This window comes from Apteryx mantelli, chromosome Z (assembly GCF_036417845.1).
Source record: "Apteryx mantelli isolate bAptMan1 chromosome Z, bAptMan1.hap1, whole genome shotgun sequence".
Lineage (NCBI taxonomy): Eukaryota > Metazoa > Chordata > Aves > Apterygiformes > Apterygidae > Apteryx > Apteryx mantelli.
Genome location: NC_090020.1, coordinates 28,246,155 through 28,270,597, shown reverse-complemented (window position 1 = coordinate 28,270,597; position 24,443 = coordinate 28,246,155). Strand labels below are relative to the sequence as shown.

The 24,443-nt window shown below is 38.7% G+C and overlaps 1 protein-coding gene across 1 annotated transcript in view; it reads right to left on the bottom strand.

The window, feature by feature from the left end:
* Positions 1 to 24,443, bottom strand: part of PCSK5 (proprotein convertase subtilisin/kexin type 5) — a 259,883-nt gene that overhangs the window by 185,509 nt on the left and 49,931 nt on the right. The gene's annotated exons all lie outside the window — the stretch shown is intronic.

The following is a 24,443-nucleotide window of genomic DNA, read 5'->3' as shown; positions in this document are numbered from 1 at the left end:
TAGGCCAGTCAAATCTCCCTGACTAAGCAAGCGCACAGGTTTTTAAATCCTTTTCCTCTGCGTGTTCTTTGTCTCCGCCAGGAGATGACTGCTTTTTCCCTTCACGATGTCAGCACAGCTGGTTGCCCTCCCTCACCTTACCTGAACTCCCGCTTTCATGGCAGCAGCAGCAGAGGGGCTCATTCATCAGCTGCTCTGCTGCATGCATGTACACAAACACGAGATAAGGTTTATCTGCTGCTTTCCTGAGCGCTCTGATGCTTCTCTCAAAAGATGTGCCAGATCAAACTGATATTCAAATAGCTTTGCTCTACTCCAAGACTAGGCAGAAAGATACCCTAAACAAAATCTTTTGGTATAAAAGAAATTCCAGGGCAGGCCCAGCTGTATGTCCACCTATAACTTGTGATCACAACACAGGTAACATCTGGATAGCAAATGGAAAGGCAATGGCAACACATCCAGACTGGAGGAGTTCAACAGCAGTTGAAGGGTTCAGTTCTTACTGTTACAATATTCAGCTTATTCTCAATTCCTATTAGAAATAGCATCTTTGTTTTCTCTTCATCTCTGTGCCTTACTCTTCCTCCTCCTCTCTCATTTATTTTCAACCGTGCTCTTCCTGCCCTGTTCCCAGACTTTGTTCTTCTCTTCCTTTACTGGCTTTTAGCACTTAAATCCAAGTTTTGTTTGGTTCAACATCTGATCTCAGATCCCTGTATTTTCACCACAAACTATACCTTCCTCTGCAGATTAGTATGTGATCTTATCCAGGTTAATCTGATTGTGCACATTGTTCTCAAAGCAATCAGAAGATGTGGCTTTAATCAGAAACAACGTAAATCTTAGAGTGCAATTACTCTTCAAATACTAAATAATATGGTATAGATGTGCTGTTCCATATGAAACAGCATCTAACATGCCATCTATAACTTGGTTTCATTTGTTCTCTTTCCTTCAAAATAATTTTTGTAAGGAATTTTCCACTACTGAGTTCCATTCTATTATTTTTCTTTAACCATGTGCTACTTCATAAACATCCATCCAAACTACATTGTCAACTACTTAGCAGAAGATATTTTTTAATTAATTTGGAGGCACTGCTTATATTTACAGTGTTACCCAAATAACAAATACTAAAACATGTGTCATGATAATAAAAATTATGTTATTCAAATTGATTGGATTTTGTATGAATAGGCAATTATTAAAATCATTTATTAAATTATTAAAATCATTTTCAATATAGTTTTCCTGTCCTCTCTTTTCTGAATAAAAACAATCTTTGTTATATTAATGTACAGAATCTGTAGAGTTGGGAGGTTTTTATTAGATCTATTTATCTTTGAACTGTTGTTTTTGAATTTTAATTTAGGCAATAGTATAAACTAGGCTGGTCTATGGAATTTCCCCCCTCTCCCAGCAGATTAAGTAATTCAGAAATTTCCTGCATTGGTACCATGACTAGACAGTTGCAGTAAGCCAGCCCATTTCAACATACATCGTTTTCATCTATTGCCTGGAGGATACCATCAAAAGCAATAAACAACCCCTCACCCAGTTACATAGAGTAATTTCATTTAGGTTTTTAAAAGGCAGTTAAAGGATTGTGTTTTTCTTTGGACTGTTTAATTGGAAAATGCTAATGATACCACAATTAGTGTTTAATAGGAACTGTCTGCAGGGTTGAGAGACTCCTGAAGGATGTTTAGGAAGGAAGAAGGGTAAAGAAAATTTCAGATTTAGGACTCTTCTCAGACCTGAAATTCAAGTCTTACAAGGGTAAAAGACCAAAAGAATCACTTGGATGCCTTTTGGAAAGACAATTTAGAAGTCACCCTTGCAATTAAAAAGCAGACACTACATTAAAAAGGTTTGTCTGTTTTGATGTATTAGATTCCAAATATTTGCAATGTACTCTCAATGTCAGACATGTGCCTGGATCCTCTTAGCTATTTTGTGAAATTCTATCTAAAAAATAGCATACTGTCACTATCCTTATCTTAATGTTCTTTGTCTGATGCACTAATGTTGATGGTCTGAGGCCTGGTGTATCCAGTTAGGGATCAATAACAAAATTGAACTGCGGGACTGAGAAATCAGGAATCATATTAATAGACAAAATTTTTTGGAATTCCAGAGCAAAAAAACAAATTAAAAGAAAGATGACTGTAAAGTTCTGTTCTGTCTTTTGCAACACCTGTTAGTCTATAAAAACAGAACAGAGACAGAAGTTTCTAACCCCATGCTGATCTTAACATAAAGACTCTTGAAGCAGAATAGAAACAGAAGTTTCTAACCCTGTGCCATGCAGTCTTTCAGAAACTGCACATCATACCCTCTGTAAGTCTTCATGAGGCACACAGCATTGGTTTGCTGTGATTTTTGAGTTAGCAGTAGTTAAATATGCTGTCAACATCTAAGCAGCATAGAGAAACACAAGATAATAATCAGAATGACCCAATTTTAAAGACCAATCATGTGAGTTGGCAGGTCTTGGGACCAATTTGGTGGAACATTACATATGCTTCTGGCCCCAGGAATGCTCTCAATACTAGTTCCCACTCAGAGATTAGAAAAGATAGACCCTTAGAGTATTAAAAGAGAAACTCCTTCTTGTTTCCATTAGAATGGTACCTAAAAGGTCCTCAGCACAGGCAGAAATAAGTCATGCAGGTTATGGTCCTGTTCCTTCCATCAGGGGGTTTGTCAGATACTAAGCCATGAGTAGGGATAGGACGGAGAAGTGGTACACAGAGGAACAAGGACAGTCAAGAGTCTGGGCTGGGACCCTGACCAAGATGAGCAGGGAGCAGAGGGGCATGGAGAGCCAATGAATGGGTGCTGGCTTTCTGTGGAGCTATCAGAAAAAAGAAAGCGTCTACCTGTTCTGTGAAGGGAATGTAATGGGGGTATTTGGCTTTCTTAGCCGGTCCAGGCAAATGCACAAGCAGCAAAGTTTAGCAGCTTTTAACTTTAGTAGAGAAGACATCCTGATGCTATGTTCAGCATTCTGTGGTATGGTTTCGTGCGGTGCTCTAAGTTAAAACTTGCCAATTGTTCTCTCTTTGCCTGCAAAAAAAGAGAAATAATCTCTTTTCTTTATGTTTTTGATGGGATCCAATTTTAAAATGGAATGAAATAAGTAAGCAGGGAGTTGGTAATTGGGAGTTGGTAAGGTAGGCTCCTTATTAAAATGGCTCATACAATTTAATAGAAATCATGAAAACATGTTTCGAAAAACATCATAACTTTATGAGCTGAAGTGATCTTTTGAAATTATTTTTTGTCTTCTCCATTGTAAGGAGTTGAAAGTCGTATTTTCTGAGAGACTCTATTAGAATAATGTTTCATTTTAAAGGTATTTCTAACATTTTTTATTCTTTCATTGAAAGTGGTAGAAGGTGAAAGAAGGATTTTAGGAGAGAAAAGGTGTGCCTGCAGGGAATACTTTTGTTTTTCTTAGATATAACCTGATATTTAGTGCATGATATGCTAACTGCTTAGCAAATGATTCTCCTCTCAGTTTCACCTTTAAATAAGTTTGGATTATTGCTGCACATGATATTTTAAAGGTCTACCAGGAGTAGGCAGATAATGGAAGGTCTGATTCATCTCAAACACAAGATGTTTTGCATTAAATAGTACCTGACTTCTAGAGTCACGCTTTACTGAATTGCTTTTTTTTTATCTGTGTCCATATCAAGAGACATATTTCAAAAGTGTACCATACTAAATATTTAACACCAAATCCATTGCTCGTGCAACTCCAGAGGGTTTAGTTAATTTACTTCAGAGATGAATTTGGTTCTTAAGCTTTATTGATTCTTTAAACTTAACAAACAAAATATACTTAGAGGTCAATAAGAACAATCATGGACATACATTATTTTATGCCTGTTTAAGCAAGGAAGGGGAACAGGAAATCAATATGAAAGGACTTCTGGTATTCATAGGAGTATCTAATGGCTACAGTGAGACAAGAATAATTTGCAGCACTACGTATACATGTTTGGAGTGAAAAGTAAGGACCTCCTAACTCTTATTCTATGCCTGTGACTGTGTTGCTGGTCTTTCCAAAAACAGAGTAATTCATAACGCATTAAATTCATATTCAAGACAATTCCATCACTTTTTCATCATTGGCACTTCTTAAAGTTAACAACGGTTGTTCTTCTGTAAGCTGTGTGTTGGCTTAAACATGAGTTAATTCAGGCAGGCCCTATATGTTCCACAGGCAGCCAGTCTGAGGACACTTCAGCCCTTTTAGCAATGGGAAGCACTTCTCTGTCCTGGTCTGCAGACAGCAGGAGTTTTGTTCCCAGTTGTTAGCACTGGAACCTGCAGAGGCACAGAAATAATGTGCCTTTAATAGCACTCCTTCACCCCATGTGGGGCATGACTTGTGGCTCTGTTAGGACATGTGCCTTTAGACCTAATTCCCTCCCATGTGGAGGCTACAGCAGAGACGCCTTCAAGGCAAAGACAAAAATCTAGGTAAAACTGCCTCATGGCCATTGTGCATGTCATGGCAACTTCACTTAGTGGCAAATGCCAAAAGAAGCATCCACAAAAACTCCAAAAGCTCCACCACATCATCCCAAAGAGCAAAAATACATGTATGGAGAGAAGGAAAAGAGGATTAAAAGAAAACAGAAAGAAATTGTGTATAAAGGCATCCAGAATGTGTCCAGTTTATTTTGGAAGCATAAATTATCCATATGAGCGGCACATCATAGACCTGGTGCACCTTGTATATCCTCGAATTAGTGCTCGCTTGTTGTGAAGTATATGTCAACATATGGACAGATTTCTGCCTGGGAAGTGTTGAGAAAAATACGGAAACCTGAGGCAGCACATCTTGGGGGATCAGTAAAGGAGGGAGAGGGGAGAAAAAGAAATAATTTCTGCAACCTGTGGCTACTAATAAGTAACGTGGGAAGGAAAGAAGCATGCATGGAACTGGATCTCTACATGTGGCTGCACTCCCTCAAGATACCTGTCCAGTGACTGTTGCTACTATTATTAATAATATTACTACTATATAAATAGCCTACTCGTCTTAGTCAGAAAAGCCCTGAAAGTGGATCAAAAGCTAATGTATTTTTACCTGCTTAAAGTCCCATCTAAAAAAAAGAACAGAAATTCTTTTATTAATTAGAGGGAATGTGTGAACAGAACAGCTGCTCCCTGGCCTCAGCTGCACAGCCGCAGCCCCTGGGATGCAGTATTCACGAAGGATGAATAATTCCTCAGAGAGACAATTCTTTCCATTCTGCCATTTTTTGTGGCCTTTGCCTCATATTTTTATTTGACCTCCTCTAAGTCCCCCAAAAGAAAGAAAAACAGGGCATTTTCACAGAAAGTCCCAAGATGCTTTTTTTTTTAAGCATCAGTTCATGGAGTCCATATGACTATATGACTGTTTGAGACTCTGAATGCTCATATTTTCAAAGGTTTTTTTCATTCCTCTTGGTTATAGAAAAGATTTTGAAAATGTGAACACTATAGTCTCAGAGCACAAAAGCCAAATAAAATGAACAGGGTTCAGTTTTGTTTGTTTTTTTCTCAGCTCTTGATTTTACAGGCAAATTCAAGAGTATATTCTGGGCATGACTTGCGAGTTTTGAATGCTTCAGGCTGGTAATACTAATCTCTCTAACTCCTTAACTTCTTTTATTATCTGAGGGGTTTCAAACATAGCCATAGATTTTGCTTATCATTGCAGTGATATAAACTTATTATGTTTAAATAGCGCCATGAGTCAAAGACAGCATCAGCATCCAGGCTGAATTTTGTTTCTCTGTTTCTGAGGTTTCTTGCTCTTAAGAACTGCAGTCAGCTTAAAATCAGCCTAATTTCTAGATTTGTGAGTACAGAATGAGCTGCAAAAAGCCTAAAGAGCATTAGATGTGTAAAAATAGCTGTATTACTTTTACATGCTGATTATTCAGCATGATTTTGTGAGGATGAGACAAATGGTAAATAGCAGCATTACAAAATGAACGAAACTAAGAGAAAGTTAACCTTGGATAATTAAGGAAGGACCTTTAATCAGCTTATTAAGATATTTCTGATTTTATTATTAGCTGCTTTCAGCAACAAATTTGTAACTTTTAATAAAAAATTCAGAATTCTCTAATCTTTCAGCCAAGGAAAAAGAAGTAAAAATAAAGCCCAAACACCTTGCAGTCACCTAGTAAGACCAAGCAAGACTAGACTTGGTATTTTGCTTATTCTAAAATAACAATTAAACAGATTATAAGTCTTGCTTTAGAACAGTTTTCATAACTTTCTATCTACACCATAAAAGACATACTCTTCACAATTTTCTTTGTAAGCTGTTTTCAAGTCAAAGACAATTACTTTTGTATCAAGTTGTTAAGAAGTATGGAAGAGGGAGATGGTTTTATTTAGACTTTGCGTGAATTTATGTGACACAATTGTACTAACCACAGTGCGAGAAGGCCTTAAACAGATGGCTCCAATTAATCATTAACCTTCCCAGAGACTGATGAGAGTGGGAGGAGCCTGCCACTTATATAAACCCACTTCCTCTCCTCTTCCTGGTTTTGTTTTGTTTTGTTTCACAGAGAAAAGAGGGAAGGGTGATGTTCAAGGAGGATGTGCTGTTGAAGCGATGTTGGGGGGAAGCTGATTTGGAGGGGAATAGGAAGCCCTTTCTTCTGAGAGCGTCTTAAGCTTGCATGGATGTAAGTACTTAGGAGGAAACAGATGATGAGACGTTGGTTGTGAATGTGACTATGCCACTTTTTAAGGCCTGCTGCACTAGTTTTGTCCTCCTTTCTCTATTTAATGTTGTGGTCAGGTCCCTGTGATCTATGAGGCAATAGCTTGGTGACATCTGGTGTTAGTGGTGGGAAGTCCCAGGGGAGAAGGAAGGAGAGAGGGACAACAAGGGTGAAGGATGGGAGGTGCAGGACTCCTTCAGGAGGCTGCAGGAAAGATGAGTGTCCCTACTCTTCTCCAAGGGACAAAAGAGGGTGGCAAAAACAGGCAAAGTTTTGCTCAGAATACAAGGATAATCTCAAATTCCATTTTTAGTAAAGGAGCAGGAGTTTTTCCTCATTTTCCTGTGGGAATATGGAGTTCTTAAGACTGGAATTGTTTGCAGCACCTTTACTTCAGCAATAAACATCTATGCTGCTCAGTATCTATAAGCCTGTTCCCTAAGAACCATAATGAGACATCAGATTATTGTACCTGTGGTCCTGTTATTTGCCTGGATTAGTATGTCAGTGGAGATTATAGCTTGCCAGAGGGCAAACTTTAAGGTCATGAAACTATTCTCTTGGGAAAGAAGTATAAAAATCATTTCATAACCTCCTTAGACAGCCGTACAGAAATATTTAATCTAATACAGAAATGCATGCTGTGAAAATTCATTAACAGTACAGGATCAGACTAAGATGAATGGCTGCTATTTAAGTTTGCCTATAGGGAAGTACGTACCCTAGGCACCAATGGGCTTTTCACCATTTGAACTTGCTATGGTTGATGAATGCAAGGTCCAGTCTGTATTATAAAAGAAGCCTGGGAAGATAAGGCCAAACCACTAGAGGGAGTGGCTAGTTATATTTTGTAGATGAGATCACCTGCCAGAAATGAGAGAACTAGTCTGGAGAAATCTAGGGAGGCCCAGGAAAGAAAAAAAAGATTTTTTTCAAGAACAAAACAAAAAGTTTTTCCATAAGGCACGAAAGTTCCACAGAGTTACTCTTACTGTCTCAGGAAATGTGACTGAGCTGACTAAATATTAATGTCCTGCTGAAATGTTGAAGAAGGTTAGTCCAGAGGCATATGACACAGCTGTGCATGAAAGACTGTGCAAAATAGACCCAGAATGTAAAAATGCTGTGAAAACTGAAAAGGGTCTTAAAGGAAATTGCAGCAGAGAGGATTCAAGCTGTATCAGAAAATACAGATATTCCTGAAAGGTTCTGGAAAAGTGCAGTATATTTGCAAACACTGATTTTGTGGAGAAATGGGCATAGACCAAGCCTTTAAAGCCTTCTAGCAAGAGGACATATAGGGACTTTCGGAAGCTGCTGCTAAACTAAACCCACATCCTTACCCCAAAGGACAGCTAGATTGTGTTGACTACAGCAGTGTACTATTAAAGAACTTCCCCCAATTGCAAACAACATAATTGAATATGTAGAATGATGCAAATTGAACTGAGAGTATAATTTTGTATTAGTACTGAAGGCACATACTCCTGCAGAAAGACAGAAGAAAAACTACCCCAGTATAGGTAACTTTCATCCTCACCAGAAACTGGAAAGTGTAATTAATCTAACTGGGATTGGAAAGAAAATCACATTCACTACTGTCAGGCTTATATACAGTCTATGTGTAGACCAGGACTCAGCTTTTAAATACAACACTCATTAATGATAAGAGCCTTAGCATTTGTATAGATCTTAAAACCCCAGGGAATTAGCAGATGACAGACCCAGAGAAAGCAAACTAAGATCAGCACATGGTAAGAAGGGAAACAATACACAAACAGAAATAAACTAAAGGTAAGAGTTCTTAATTTCATGATTACTGTTACTTCTCCCATGTCCACCACACTTTGCTGAGCACTTCAGCTACCGTATTCTCTCTGTGGCTCCACTTCTCTACAGTCTGCGTTCTCCCTTGTCATTCCTACCATCTCTATCCTTCTCCACTGTGATTCCTGTCAGCTGGTCTTCTGACTCCCAGATTTCTCCATTTTCAAATCTCAGCTGTAAATTTTTTTCTCCCTGTTTGCTTTGTTTCTCCTATTGGCTGTGCTGTTTAACTGAAAATACTATTCTAACATGAATGTGTGCCAAAAATACTACACAAAGCTTAAAGGTTCCTCCAAGCAAAGGGAGAATTCTCAGGAAATATAACATCCCTACAATAAGCTAATTCTTATGTTAAGTGTTATGTTGTATCATGTAAATGCATGAGATGGTTACAAAAACATTTTTATTTATCCAAAATACTACAATGAGATCTCTGGATCCATTAGGGATGTAGTATGAATCTATGAGCACTTAATAATGTAATCACTCATAAGGAAGTTAACAGAGGGTTTGACCTGTCAGTTTGTACTTTGAAGCCATTATGATACCTGAACAGATATAGTTAAACTTGTTTTGTTTAAGGAAACGCTAGCTATCATGTACAACTACTAAGTCTTAAGCCTTAAGAGGCAGCAATGCCTTCTTGTAGTACAGGGAAGTTTAAATTGCATTCTACTGCAGCACATTCTTAAAGCTGATGACAGAAATTAGTGGAGTGGGAAGTAATGATGGCTAAAAAGACAGACTGATCTGGATCACTTGTGAAGGTGAACCTATTTAAGCAGTGTTTCTAATGTAATCATGTATCAAATTGCACATGTAGGACTTAGTGGGCTAATCATGAAAAGAGAGAAAGTATACAGAAACACAGTAGCGGTGTAAAGGATTTAAGGCTTCAGGTAGAGAGTCATCTGCAACTTCAAGAAGATGCTCTATGAAGCCATATATTATCCTTTCTCAGTTAAGTAGTGGGATAGCAGGAAGGGGATTAAATTGACTTTTGAAAATGAGTAAGGAGACTATTCGTGGAATGATATCTGCATGTGTCTAATGTTTCAAAAGAATGCTGCTGGAAAAACAGAAATGAGTCCTCCTCATTGCTTTTTTTCTGAATCACATGCTGGAAACACAAGTTACATGACTCCTAACAAGCTCAATGTATTTATTTTATCCAAGAGAAGGTGAAGAGATGACCTGATCACAGCATGAAAGTGCCTCAACATGGAAGAGATTTTTGAAGGTGGATGTTTCTTTAATCTAGCAGAGAACGGCCTAACAAGATAAATATGGAGCAAGACAAATACACAACTACAAGGTGCAAGTTTTTTTAACAGTTAATCATTAAGACAATGTTCCTATGGATGTGACTTTTGTACTAATGCAATCTTTTATCTAATATATATATGTCTTACTGAAGACATACTGCAGCTTAATTAGAAACAGTGAGCTTCTAATTACAGATTTCTAGTTGTTGTTACTGTTGGTTGATCTAAATGACCATAATGATCCTCTGCTGTATCTCTGAAAAGAATCATGGAAAGGAATTCAGATACTGATGCTGGCTTCTGTCAGAGAAAAGCACCAATGTGTCAGGAACTTCACAGAAATCTCAATATCAAGTAGGATTTGTGAGAAATAAACTTTCTACTGCTGTTTAACTGCCTTCAAATACTCTGGGAAGGTATTTCTGAGCCTGGAGTTAGGTGCTGCTTTAAATACATGCATATCCTGAACAACTCTGCTCTAAATATGTACAAAAACATTAAGCCCCATGCAAATAAAATTCAATTAAATATGCAAAGCAACAATGTCAAAACAGAACTGAAATAAAATATTCATATGAGTGTTTGGGTTTTTTTTCCTTTGGCCTTTAAATTTAGGAATAGGTGACAAGTTATTAAAAACATAAATTTATATTACTTCTGGAGCAAAATCTAGAAATTTTAAGTTGGGGAGCATCTCTGTGCAGAAATATACAATGATTTAAGACAAAAATACTAATGTATGCTACTTACATGTTGTTGCTTTGCTATTTATATGAACAGATAAAGATCTTTCAAGGTTTCTAATAAAAGCAGTTAGAAAGCTGGTTTTGTTTTTTTAACCTCAGTGCTGTATAAAATAAATATTGTTTTGCATTGATCCAACTGAGGATCCATTTCAGACCCATGCTACAGAAGCCCTGGTCAATTCCTGTATGGATCTAGAGCTTGACGTAAAACAATTCACGAAACCAACTAAATAGTAATTACAATGTTATGACAGCCTTATTTAAACAGAAGGTTTGGACAAGTAGAAGCAAATGAAGACTTGCTTGTGGAACATTGACAAATCAATAAAACTTTTAAGTTTCAGGCTTAAGTTTAGGCATATGCTTAAATGTATCCTTAATCTACAAAGCATTCAGGTGGCTGCCTAATTTCAGTGAGGTTCATGAGACTTAATCATGTGCCTGTGTAAACTGTTGCACAGGATCTCTCATCAACAGCACTTTCCCCAGTAGCCCTGTCATTATTGAAGATTTCCCTGTTTTCCTTATTAAACAGCCAAACCAGCTGTTGCTTTTTTTTTCCCTTTTCAACCACTTGCCCTTAGTTAACCTGTCACCCTTTGCCTTATGCTGCTGCAGATGCAAAGATTTAACACAGATGAAAAGGGCCAAAAAAGAACCTAGGTGAGAACTTTTCAATTCACAATGAATGGTTTATTTGATTGCTCTATATTTTTCTCTTCGCCTCTCCCCCAGAATCAACACACAAATCAAAGAAACAATTCAATCTGCCAGCAGCTTGACTACAACCATAAGGTTGTTACAGACAGAAAAGGGGGAAAAGTGTTCAAGGCTGTCATTCCGCCCCTTTTCATTTGAGCTTCCCTCTTCAAATCAAGGTGCATAGTACCCCTACTCACAACTGCCTAGAAGCAAATATTGCGATGACTTAGATTTTTTTTTTTTATCTAAACACATATACAGGCACGTAAATTGTTCCTGCCCTTCCCCATAGAATGTAACTCCGTTGGGAGATTTTAGCCAATCTCTGCTGCTTACTGCCTGTCTGGAGGCAACATGGGTCATAACCTCTGTTTCTTCCAGAATCTCTCATACGTACAACTTCTATCTGTTAAGCAGTTTCTATAGTTTCCAAAAAGAGATGAACGGCTCAGTCTCAGGTTTATTTTTCCTGTTAGATTGTGGGATGAATGTGAAGTGTGTGTATGACTCTTTCAAATGTTGAGACTATCTAAGACTTTTTCTAGGGCTTGGCAAAGTAGCAAACCAAGCTTACTGAGTGGTTTTGGCCACCCTCGTAGATTCCTCCATAGAAAATATCTACTGAATTAATCCTCAAAATGTTTCAGTGGCAATAGCTTACACAATGTATAACATGGTCTAAGGTTATCGGCATGTCATAAGTCCCAAAGGGGATCAAAACTGCTTCAAACAGGGCGGTCAACGCTTGAAACATTTGAATGTCAGAGAAGAACAAGCAGCCAGAAATAGCAAAAGCTGACTGCATGCCCAATGTGAGTGGGGAAAATGGACATGAACCTCTTAGATATTTATTCTGTCTCACTAGTTAGTACCATGAAACTTCCCTGTTAAATAGTGGGCTGATGCTATGTTTAGGCAAATTTTTTGAAAGGGCAGATAAATGAAATAAATGGAACAATGCATTATACTTTTACCCATTTATGTAGTAGTTCACTACCCTTTTGGAGTGGGTGCAAATGGAAACTGCAAGACAACATTTTAAAAACAAGGAAAACCACACCAGCGTAGCAAATACACCTAATAATGCAATCAAAACTAAGAGACTAAACACCCTAAACTGAGTGTGTAGATGCTCAAGAAAGTTGTACTACTCTAACTAAACTCACTGTTGTCAAAAAAGATAATCCTGCTCCCTCCTCCTGGGTTTCTTTGCTCTCTGCTAGGCTGCTCCCCTTGGGCCTGTTCAGCTGGTCCTCAGAGGTAGTGCAAGGGATGGAGAAAGGACTGAGTAGCTAGGGGTGAAAAGAGTGTAGGTGGTAGGAGTGAGACTACTGCCTAAGACCGCAAGCGTCTAGGTTGTCTTAGGGGTCTTGGGAAACTTCATCTTCCGAAGAGGGCTCTGAGCAAGTTCTCCAAGTTAGTGCTTTAAAAGCATTGAGAGAGCTCTTCTAGGGTCATGTATTCTGTAAGTAGACCAACCACCTACCAGCCATAAAGGCTGTAACGGTTGCTATGTCGGCTGTATTAATTTCTCTCTTTACGTTTCACTTCATGTGGATAGGGTCTAAGTAAGTCAAGAATATATGGATTTCAGTGTTTCAGCTGGGATTGCATGAAGATGAGAAGCTGGGCTGTTTATTCAAACATGAGTCTGAAAGCTCACACATATGAAGTTTCCTCAACAGCCTGCTTGCAGCCAGACCAGAAGTCTTAAAAGGAAAAAAAGTCTGCTCCTGATTGTACATTAAACCTGGAGGTGGTGGAGTACATGGAAGTTGAACAAAGAAAGAGTTATTCAACCCCTCTTAACTTCAGAAACATTTTTTCTTTGCTTAAACTTGTCTTTATTTTTTTTTCTGAACTGGTTTTCTGGCTCCCAAATGTAATCTTTTAGCCAGGAGTTGATATTCATAAAAAGCAAAACACTATCATCTCCCAAGCACTAACTTACTGTTTATTAATAAACTGTCTCGTTCTAAAGACATACAACAGGAAAACCCAACTGTGTGCTTAATGTTTAGTCTCTCATTTATATTTATGTTTGCTTTTCATTAGGCTCCTGCACTTATACTATTTGGATTTAATATAGTTTTGAATTGTTTTCAAAACAAAGTAACTTGCTTATTCAGTTAGGTATTCACATAAAAATGGATAAAGACAGGGCAATTATATGCTTAAATGGCAAGCTACTCATGGATTAGTGGAGTCTAATGCAATAGAAAGGGTAAGACAAAAGTGGTATCAATCCTGTAAAAGATTCACACTTGTATCTCTTGGGGTTGTCTGAGACTCTTTCCTTCCACTCACTTCCTCCCTTTGACCACCATGCATTTCAGCTGCATGCTGGAAATGAGCTCGCTTTGAAACAATCAGTGTTTAAGTTTTGGTGGAATATATACCTTCTATAGGAAAAGGGCAAGCAGATGTTGCCTGCCTTGCTCCTCACCTAGCTATGTCTGAGGAGATTTGGGGTCTCATGCTGACAGTCTCTCCCCTATTCAGTGTCTGAGTTAAAAATGATCACTTTACTCATTTAGGTTAACTTCCACTGAATCTGCATTTAAAAGTCACTGGGGACCTTTCCCACACATATGCACAAACACTTGCTGAACTCCTCTCCAAAATGGCATTGGTAGAGTTTGATATACTTAAAGTCTTCTCTGCTACGTGCTTCTTATTTGGCTAGAAGTAAATCCTCTTCAGAGAGCTTGAACAGCAGTTTTAACTTCCAGCAGAGATTTCATGACAGAAGTAGCTACAAGTAATGCCTAGGATATCCTGCATCCAGTGAAGTGACGAAGAACACAACTTTATTGAAAGGCTCCATCCTCAAGGTGAATTTGCTCACTTTTTTTTTTTATTTTATGTGGTTGAAAAGAGAGCCTTAGGGAGAGCAAAAATTAATGTCCTCTGCTTACTTTTAATTTTAGTCACACTTTAATTTTAGTCTCTGAGCATACTCAGAGAACATCAGCATTTGCTCAGGTGATACATGGAAGGAAAGGTCAGAGCACAGATGCAAGAACTGGGAAAACTGGAGCTCTGATACTCTCATTCTCAAGGTATCCTAAGTCTTATGGTATTTACATTCATTAAAATACAGCCAGAATGATATTTAAAGAATCCTATGAGACCTAATATACTAGAGCTAAATAGTGGTTCTCCAATCTGCCGTTTGTAAAGGACACCATATAGATCCGTCTCTCTTGGGAACAGAATGGTTAAGAAATTGTCTTTAAAAGCACAAAACTAATTTTCTGCTCCCTGACTGAGCAGTAATATAGCTACTGTTTGCAGCAGAAATTTATATAACTCTCATAGTCTATGAGTTGGCTTCTTAAGAGAGCAAATTGGACACATCACACCAATTTGGTCTTTAGCAACCAGACCACAAGTCAGGCAAGCTTCAGAATCAATTCTTCTGTGTACTCTGGCTATGCATTTCAGGTCATTTTGCGGTTCTAGACGTTTGTGTTGTGTTTTTGTGAAAAAAAAGCTATACAATATCAGTTCAATAGAAATCATATTTAGCAATCCCTTTCCCGAAGTATCCACAATTTTAGTAGGCAAACAACACCAAAAACAGGTAAAGGGAGTGTTTAAAGCAATGCAGTGTACTTTACAATTAATGAAATTACCTCTTCCTTTTTTCAGTCATCTTACTAGAACACTCACAGTATTGCAGAACAAAATAAATTTTTTGTGTCTTCTGTTTTGATATTGATTACTCGATTTTGAATAAGAAAAATCTAAAAAATCAGGCAGCTAAGTGATTGTTCTTGAAAAAATGCTCTTGGAAAGTAGCAATGGGCAAATTCCTTCTCCTTTAAAGAGAAAAATATATACTTCTGGATAAGTATGCATATATATATTTAAGGGAATGTTTTTCCCACTGAAATGCTACCAGAGATAAAAACTAAAATACACCAAATCATGCCCCAGTATAACAAATTTGACTGTTGTTAATGTCAGCAATTCTCTATCCATGTATATTCCATATCATTTATTGTTAGTGATTTATTCTGGACTAAAGTTAAAGACAGATATTTATTATATCTCATTAGAATTCAGCATAGATTTTGTGGTGCTATCATTTCCTTACTAATTGCAGAAACCAGTCAGAAAAAGGCAGTTCAGAAAGACTCTCTGAACTCTCTGAAGATAAAATCAACTGTAGTAAATAGGCAGTGGAAAGTGTGCTATTTCTATATGGTTTATTATTGAATCTTTGACACACAAGAAAATCTCTCCCAATAGCAAGTATGGAAATGACTGCAATACTGCTACTTCTTGGTTCAGTGAAAATACCGGAGCAATCCTAAACAGTGCTGACTTCCATTTTGTGTTTCCTGGACACTTCCAGAGTTGCTTCTCTGGAAGTCAGAACTCAATATGCCAGAGGAAAAGATCAAGTAGCCTATCAGGTATTTCTGTCATTAAACTCTTCGTTAACCTCACTAAACTAATTGCATTAATAACCTCTTGTCAGTAGATAAGGATAAATCCACTTCTCCAGGCTTCAGACTACCAAAAATATGCTGCTGTTTTTCAATAGGAAATTAATTTAGGTCAAATTGTGCATCACCTGATCTTATGGTATTAGTTCTCCCTTGTCCACAGAGAACGAGAGGTATGTTTCCATATACAGATTTGCAAGGTAATGTTGTGATAGGAAGTTTGATTCTTTCTAGTGGCACTTCCACTGAAGCAAGTCACAGATTGTCATCACAACTTTCTAAAAAACTGAGAGCTCGATCATCTCATGCAATGCAAAATACAACAACCAAACCCAGTTACAAGACATGCAAGACACTAACATGCCATGCCACCTCAGAAAGAACAGTGATTGGCTTTCACTGCACAAAAGGAAAGAAAGAGAGAATGCTTCTTTGGAAGACAGTGAAAAAAGAGTGAGTTTTTTCCTCAGCTGCCAATGCCTGGCCTAAGTGGGTTTGAAATACAGTATTAGGAGGTGGTAAAAAAAGGAGACATGTATTCACTTGCTGTGGTGTCAACATGTGGCACGAGAAATTCTGTCTCCAAATCCTGCTTCCTGCATATCCTGACTTGCACTTGGACGCAGTGTGACCTCTCTCTCTCCTCCATCTCTCTCCAGCCTGTTCGATCAGGCAATTGTCACTAGTTTCTTTGTCTTCCTCTGCGTTGTCCCACAGTCCCACTCTCCTTACCTGACCTCATTAAGGGCCAGGCCAGAGCTGTAAAATCCTTTTCTCCGTGCTACCTCTCATGCTTGGAGTTGGGAGAGAAGTACAAGATAAGCCAGCTCCTCACAGATCTCCTAGGCAGCATTAGGGAGGCAATTGGCCTCTCTAACTTTTCACCTCCACCTTATTTAATAGCTACAGGACCTTGGGATACTCACATTACTCACTGCTGATAAAGGCTTATTAGCCTTATTCTGGCTGCCTTCCAAAGTCCACTGCATAGCGACAGAGCAGGAGTGTCGGTCCCTCTAGGCAGATGCTACTATAGTTCACCTGGGAGCTCACAAATATATCTGGAGAGCACGATCCATCCCTCACTAATGTACTGTACTGGAGGAGTTTTCTGAAGAAACAAAGTAAGCTGGGTTCCCTGGTCCTTCATCAAAGTTCAACGCAATGCTGACTTTACAGTTCTCACTGAAAGTGAAAATGAAGCGACTTTCCCTGGGTTTTGATTTCATTTGAAGAGCTGAAAGAAGCCAGCTCTAGATGCAACTAATTCAGAGCTCATCAATGTGTATGGAATACTTTAAATTGCAGTATAAGTTACATTTCATCTGTCTGTACCAGAAATCTTGTGGCACAAATATAAAAGGCTGAATGACAAACACTGGCTGGTAAGTTAAACTTCTCAGCAACAGCTTTCTAAAAATCTGAATAATCTCACTCCAGTCTTGCTACATATATAATTAGCAACAATATTATAGTTCAATCAACTTATTCACCAAATAATTACTAAACATTAGTTTCCACTGTGGCTGTTACCTACTTTTATCATGCCCTATTGGCATTGCTATAAACATGTTTCAGCTTGGATTCCCTAAAATACTTTGCTGACTCACTCTCCATCTATTTGCCAACTCATTGGGCTCTACAACACACAGTTCCAGCACTGATGCTTCCTCATAAACCTCTTCTGGTGCTAGATAACTGGGCATGTGACAATTTGCTGTCTCTGTTAATTTACCAACTATTCATTCACAGCAAAACTTTGTGCATCTGCCTGTCCCTTCAGTCCAGTTCTGGAAATCAGGAATGCACTCCCTAAATCCCACAAAGTTAAGTCAAAACACAAGCAGCTGAAAAAGCAGCGGAGTCAGGAATTATATCTTTTCTTGGGTTTGCAGATTTCTATTAGAGTAACTTTTTAGAGATTTTGTAAGAAAAATTGACTTTTTCAGCAACCCGGTGTATTACATTTACCTAATATGCTCTTTTTTAAAAAATACTGCATAAAGTGTATTTTATTAGAGTCCTTTGTCCATTCTATTGTTACCGCATTCAGAGAATATTAGCAGACTACACAGAGGTACATTTATCTTCACAAAAGCCCTTCTTTTTGGTTCCAAACAAAAGACTGTGAAGTCTTCTGCATTTAGCACACTCCTCCAAATGCATTTTGTCTTTCACTTGCTCTTCCAGCGTACAGTTTATGTGTATAAAGAAAAAAGTAATGAGGAATAAATGGGGTAGAGGAAACAGTAAAAATTAAGAAAAAGAAAGCGATTCAGAGAAAAGAAAAATATCTTCAAAAATGGAAGAACTTAATTTGGAGAAATCAACATCAAAAACAGAGATGTTAAAAGGTTTTAAGAAAAAATGTTAGCTGACACCATTGTAGACCTGAGATATTTGTAGAGTAAAATGGAAGTTTTACTTCTGTGAAGTTTTGGATTATGATTAATGTTATTTTGGGATGCATTTAGCAGTGACAATGAAAAGATTGTTTTCTCTTTGGTTTGGCTATGCTATACGTGGTGTCCTTCTTCCTCCATTCCAAGCAGCTTATGAATGCGACTGATCTCTCTCATTTTCTTTCTGAGAAGCTGATGGTTAAGTTCTTTCTTGTTTCACTTCTTGCTGTGGTTTATAACCTTAATGATACTGTCAGATACTTCCCTAGGTTCTTAGCTAAGGTTCACCTGTATATAAATTTTCGGGAGGACCCCCAACTACACATTTTAAGGATACTGGCTAGCTTCTTCTCTGAGTATAACACCATTTTTAAAGCTGTCACTTATTTTTGTGTGTAACTCTGTTATTTTATGCTGCATTTTCTCAGAGGAATACCATCCTGCCCCAGTGATTTACTGCAATGGAAGTTCTACCTTTCCCCTCGTTCTCTCTGACAGTGCCATACCTTCTCTAGCTATAAAGAACAACCTCTGGATATACATTTCCTCTTTCTCTGATGTAGTGACAGCCAGTGATAAGCAAACACTTAGCTTATAAACTTTAACTATCATCACATTTATTCTTAGGTGCTCTAGTAGAACAATGCCTCTCCTTTCAGACAGTCTCACCTCTCAAAACATCTTACTTCTTCTCTGACAAATCCTCAGCCCCACAAAAATATCTTACTGTACATTCAATTCCTGCCCAGCAGCACCTAGGCCAAGCAGAGTGGGAAGAAGATGGTAGGACCAGGGACTATGGAAACTTCTCCAAATTAGAGAGGCCTGTTAGTGCTAGCAATTATTATTAGCAATATCAGGGCTGATAACAGCGCTGGGAGGATTATCCTTGATCAGTGTTGAAAAAGACTTCCTCCCGTCTGAACTGACTACAAAGAGAGGGGCAGTGCCTTTGCACTAATGACAGTTAGTTAAAAAATAAACTATAGTTAAATCAATTTCTTGCAGCTACATTCTATTTTACAAAATTATGCAATGGAGCCTAGTGTAACAGCAGAGCTAGATTACAGTTGCAGAACAAAGCATTGTGGTGCCTATGTAACTCCAGTTTCAGTTGACGACTACCAGGTTTTTCTGAAGTCGGAAGCAAAAGGAAACTGTCAGCAAGGAGAGTCTAGTGACTGAAGTCTAATAAATTTCTAAGCAAGTCAAAGTTAGTTATATTAACCACATCTTTCCATATTTTTTAAAATTTTTATATTCATCTTCTCCATTTTTTATGACCATTTTCCCATTCAAACAAGATGAGGAAACTGGCAGGAAGTGTGAAATTGGTTAGGCACAAAGTCCCCTTAGTCCATTCCAAAGCCACTGTTTGTTGTAATGGCAAGTAAAGTAAAGCAGTTTCAGATAGCAGTAGGATTTTAGAGTTGACTTCAATCTCTTTCAGTCATGCGAACCGATTATATATATTTCATCCAGTTATTGGCAAACAGAATATTTTGTCAATACTAATGAATGAGAAGAAATGTATTAGATATGACATGATGACACATGGATAGCTGAAATCTGGGGACAACCTGCTGGACTGGGAGCTCTCTCCTGACCTAAAGTTTAGAAAATGACGTTAACTACGGAGTCGCTTTGCCTTTGACTTTATTTCTTTGATACCAGTTCATTCTGAGCAAGCTGGGCCCAACTCTGTAGGTCAGTTTGAATAGTGACTCTCACATGAAGTTTCATGTGCAAGTTAATCTAAAAAATAGATCCTATTTCACTGTTAAGCACATGTCTCAAAAATCAGAGGTTATGATAAAGCAAATTTTTTTTCAACTTTGATTGCTTTGAGGGAGGGAAGTCCAAAGAAGATTGTCTTTTCCTAGGTATTAGAAGGCATGAGCAGCAAAAATTTCTCAATAGATAGAGTAATCAGTTATCAAAAAGTACAAGCATATTTGTTTAGGTGATGAGTGCCTCTGAAAGTTCTGCTTCCTTTGGCTTCCACAAAACTGTAAAATGCTAAATATCTTGCAGATTCTGTCCATGAGTGTAACAAATTCCTAACCTCTCCACTCTTTCTAGGAATCATGTTTACAGTCAAGGGAGAAAAATACTGAGATAAAAGAAGAACTTTTAATTTGCTGATGGAATAGATCTTGAGAAATGCTTTTAACCTTTGTGGTGACCCAGAAGAGAGAGAAGTTCTGAATCCCCCTCATAACTTTTTGCCATGGATATCACACAAACAAAAATGTATTATTTCTAGCCAGGTCTATTACAATTACAAGAGGAGGTACCTGTGAAGAAAAAGGCTGGGGGGGAAACACATCAATCAGAGATTTTGTTTGACAAAGTCTTTGAATAAAAGGTCTTGTGTCAACACATCTGAACTACATTTACAGCCCTGTTAGAGATTATACCAGTTCAACGGCCAAAGGTATCAATCTTAACCCACAACGAAGTTAATAATTAATCAAAATGCAAATCTGTACATGATAATACTTTATAACTTTCTCAATAACAAGTTTGCAATCAGCAACCTAAAAACCTCTTTCTGACATAGCAATGACTGAAAACATTAACTAACCTGGAATTCCTGTTTTTTCTCTTCAACTTCTAAAGATAAACAAGATTAACAAAAGTAGCTAGGGCTACAATCACAAATACAGTCATTTGAGGATATCTGGTAATGACCCCAGTCAGTCCTGAAATCAACTCATTCACATATTTTTTAGCTATTCCCTCTTGTTGAAATCATGTACTCCCTAATACTTCATTGATCACTCTCAACAAGATGCCATCTAGCCACTGCCACTAAAGGCACCACAAATACACAGGGCTATTCAGTGGAGACAAATGCAATCACCCAAGAGCAGCTCCTTCCCAGAGTGTCTGCAAAAGAGGGCTTTCTCCTACAGGTATAGAATTGAAAATACTCTGAAAGTTGTACAAGACAAACAGTAAAGTCCATTTGTTGCCCTAAAGCGCTTTCCATATTAGGCTTACAATGGCGAGGCAGCTATGAAGCAATGTGGCTAGGCAGACTGTTTCCCTCCTAAACAAAATTAGAGGCAACTGTTATAAGTATCTATTGTCAATTTAAGAAAACCCACCAGTGTAATCCCACCAGAAAGCTATGGTGATAGTAAAAACCTTGAATGCAAATCTAGGGGCACAAAAGAGAATTTGCACAAGTTACTGTAAACTGTATTAGTAGGCTTTATCACTTTTGCTTTACTAGTATTTTTCTCTTGAAATTTGGCCTCCCTCTTTTTATTCTAATACAAAGCTGAAAGTTTATAGTGATAAGAGCAGACAACATAAGGATAAATCACTATTATGTTCCAGTTTCAATTAAAAATGCTGAAATAAAATTAAAAAAATAAGTATTTCAGAACTGACAGGCCACAATATCACAAACTACTGCCATTTATTGGACTCTGTCTGTCACCTTATGCACATATTTGTAGGATGGGCAGATTGAGTAAACACACATATTAGAGGAGAAAGACAAATACACACATTTCAATTTGCCTGAAGACTGGAAGAAAGCCAATGTCACCCCAGTCTTCAAAAAGGGCAAGAAGGAGGACCCAGGGAACTACAGGCCAGTCAGCCTCACCTCCATCCTTGGAAAGGTGATGGAGCAGCTCATCCTGGAGGACCTCTCTAAGCATGCGGAGGAAAAGAAGGTGGTCAGGAGTAGTCAGCATGGCTTCACCAAGGGGAAATCATGCCTAACCAATCTGATAGCCTTCTCTGATGGAATGACTGGCTGGGTAGATGAGGAGAGAGCTGTGGATGTTGTCTACCTTGACTTCAGCAAGGCTTTTGACACTGTCTCCCATAACATCCTCATAGACAAGCTCAGGAAGTGCAGGCTGGATGAGCAGACAGTGAGGTGGATTGAGAACTGGCTGAATGGCAGAGCTCAGAGGGTTGTGATCAGTGGTGCAGAGTCTAGTTGGAGGCCTGTAGCTAGCGGTGTCCCCCAGGGGTCAGTCCTGGGTCCAGTCTTGTTCAACGTCTTCATCAATGACCTGGATGAAGGCACAGAGTGCACCCTCAGCAAGTTTGCTGACGATACAAAACTGGGAGGAGTGGCTGATACACCAGAGGGCTGTGCTGCCATTCAGAGAGACCTGGACAGGCTGGAGAGGTGGGCGGAGAGGAACCTCATGAAGTTCAACAAAGGCAAGTGCAGGGTCCTGCACCTGGGGAGGAATAACCCCAGGCACCAGGACAGGTTGGGGGCTGACCTGCTGGAAAGCAGCTCTGCCGAGAAGGACCTGGGAGTGCTGGTGGACACCAAGTTAAGCATGAGGCAGCAATGTGCCCTTGTGGCCAAGAAGGCCAGTGGTATCCTGGGGTGCATCAGGAAGAGTGTTGCCGGCAGGTCAAGGGAGGTGATCCTGCCCCCCTGCTCAGCCCTGGTGAGGCCACATCTGGAGTACTGCGTCCAGTTCTGGGCTCCCCAGTACAAGAGGGACGTGGCACTACTGGAGCAAGTCCAGCGAAGGGCCACAAAGATGATTAGGGGACTGGAGCATCTCTCTTATGAGGAAAGGCTGAGAGAGCTGGGCCTGTTCATCCTGGAGAAGAGAAGGCTGGGAGGAGATCTTATCAATGTGTACAAGTATCTGAAGGGAGGGTGTCGAGAGGATGGAGCCAGACTCTTTTCAGTGGTGCCCAGTGACAGGACGTGAGGCAACAGGCACAAACTGAAACACAGACAGTTCCATCTGAACATGAGGAAAAACTTCTTCACTGTGAGGGTGACAGAGCACTGAAACAGGTTGCCCAGAGAGATTGTGGAGTCTCTCCTTCCTTGGAGACGTTCAAAAGCCGTCTGAACACGGTCCCGATCAATGTGCTTTAGGTGACCCTGCTTGCGCAGGAGGATTGGACTAGATGATCTCCAGAGGTGCCTCCCAGCCTCAGCGATTCTGTGACTGGGAAAAAGCCCTGCCATGATCCCGTGACCCAAAATAATACAGCTTTCACAAACAGCTTCTGAAAAGCATTACATTTTGGGTAAAAGCTGTTTTCAAGGTTTCAGAGTTCCAATTCCCTTAGCCACATAAATACATATTGCAATAAAACATAAATGAAATAGATTTCTAGTGTATGAGGAGAGTTACTGCCTCAAAGACTGAGAGATCCAGTAGGTCAGAAAAGGTAAGATGGAGCCATTTTTCCATGGGAAAAGAAAAGGGTTACTAGTAATATAAAAGGGTCTGCTTAATAAATATAGGAAGAATTTTGGAAGCAGGGTATTACTTAGTCTCTTACTCAGATACAGCAATTCTGGAAACAAATAGACAAGCTACTAGACCTGCTGACTGATGACATGCTCGTATGGCACATACTTGAAGACAAGGACTTCTGAATGTCTGAGCTGACTGTTAGTGTTGTGAATTACTGCAGACATATTACATTTTTGTTTTTCAATGTATGCAACTGAATGAATTACAAGCCAATATGAAATAATTATAAAATCTGAAAAAAAAAATTAAGCTGTGTTAGGACAATCTTGTTTATTCACGTAAAATATAAGCTAGCGCTTTGGAATTAGCCAAATACCTGAAAAGACAATGTCTACTTACAGGAAAATCATTTTACATATTGTTTCCAAAAAGGCATATTTTCCTCCCTGTCTGAAGCAGTTAAAGCTATCAAGTCATAAACCTTCTGAGTGCCCTACTCTCAGCTACATAGGTGATCTAGTGAGAAAACAAGATGTAAGGAATTAGAACTATATCAATGGAACAGTAGGGAAAGACAGCAAGTCTTTAATAGCCAAAATGCAGGTGTGTGAACTGGAGTCAATTGCCTAACTTGTTGCTCCCAACTTTCTTAAACTAAGTACATGAACCTTTCATTTGCATCTTGCCAAGCAAAATGAAGATATTTTCAAAAACTTCTTGAATAAAAACAGTTTCACTCCAGGCTTTAACTGTGACTGTAACCAGGAAAAAAAAAGTTTGCTCAGAAAACATGCAACTCATGCAGACAGAAAACAGCACAAACAATCCATTTATTTCAACAGAATTATTCATTACTAAAAAGCACGCACATATAACATTCAAAAGACATTGTTTGGGGCTCTCTTCTTGTGTTTCAGGACACAAGAAATTTGTATCACATTGATCCTACAGACAGTGAATTGAGCACGTTGAAAACAAGTGGGTTCACTGCTCTCACAGATTGTGGCTATGTTCCTTCCCTTCCCATTGCTGAAAGTTTATCCTCTACTAAGAAATTCCCAAGGCATCTTGCAATAGGAAGAATT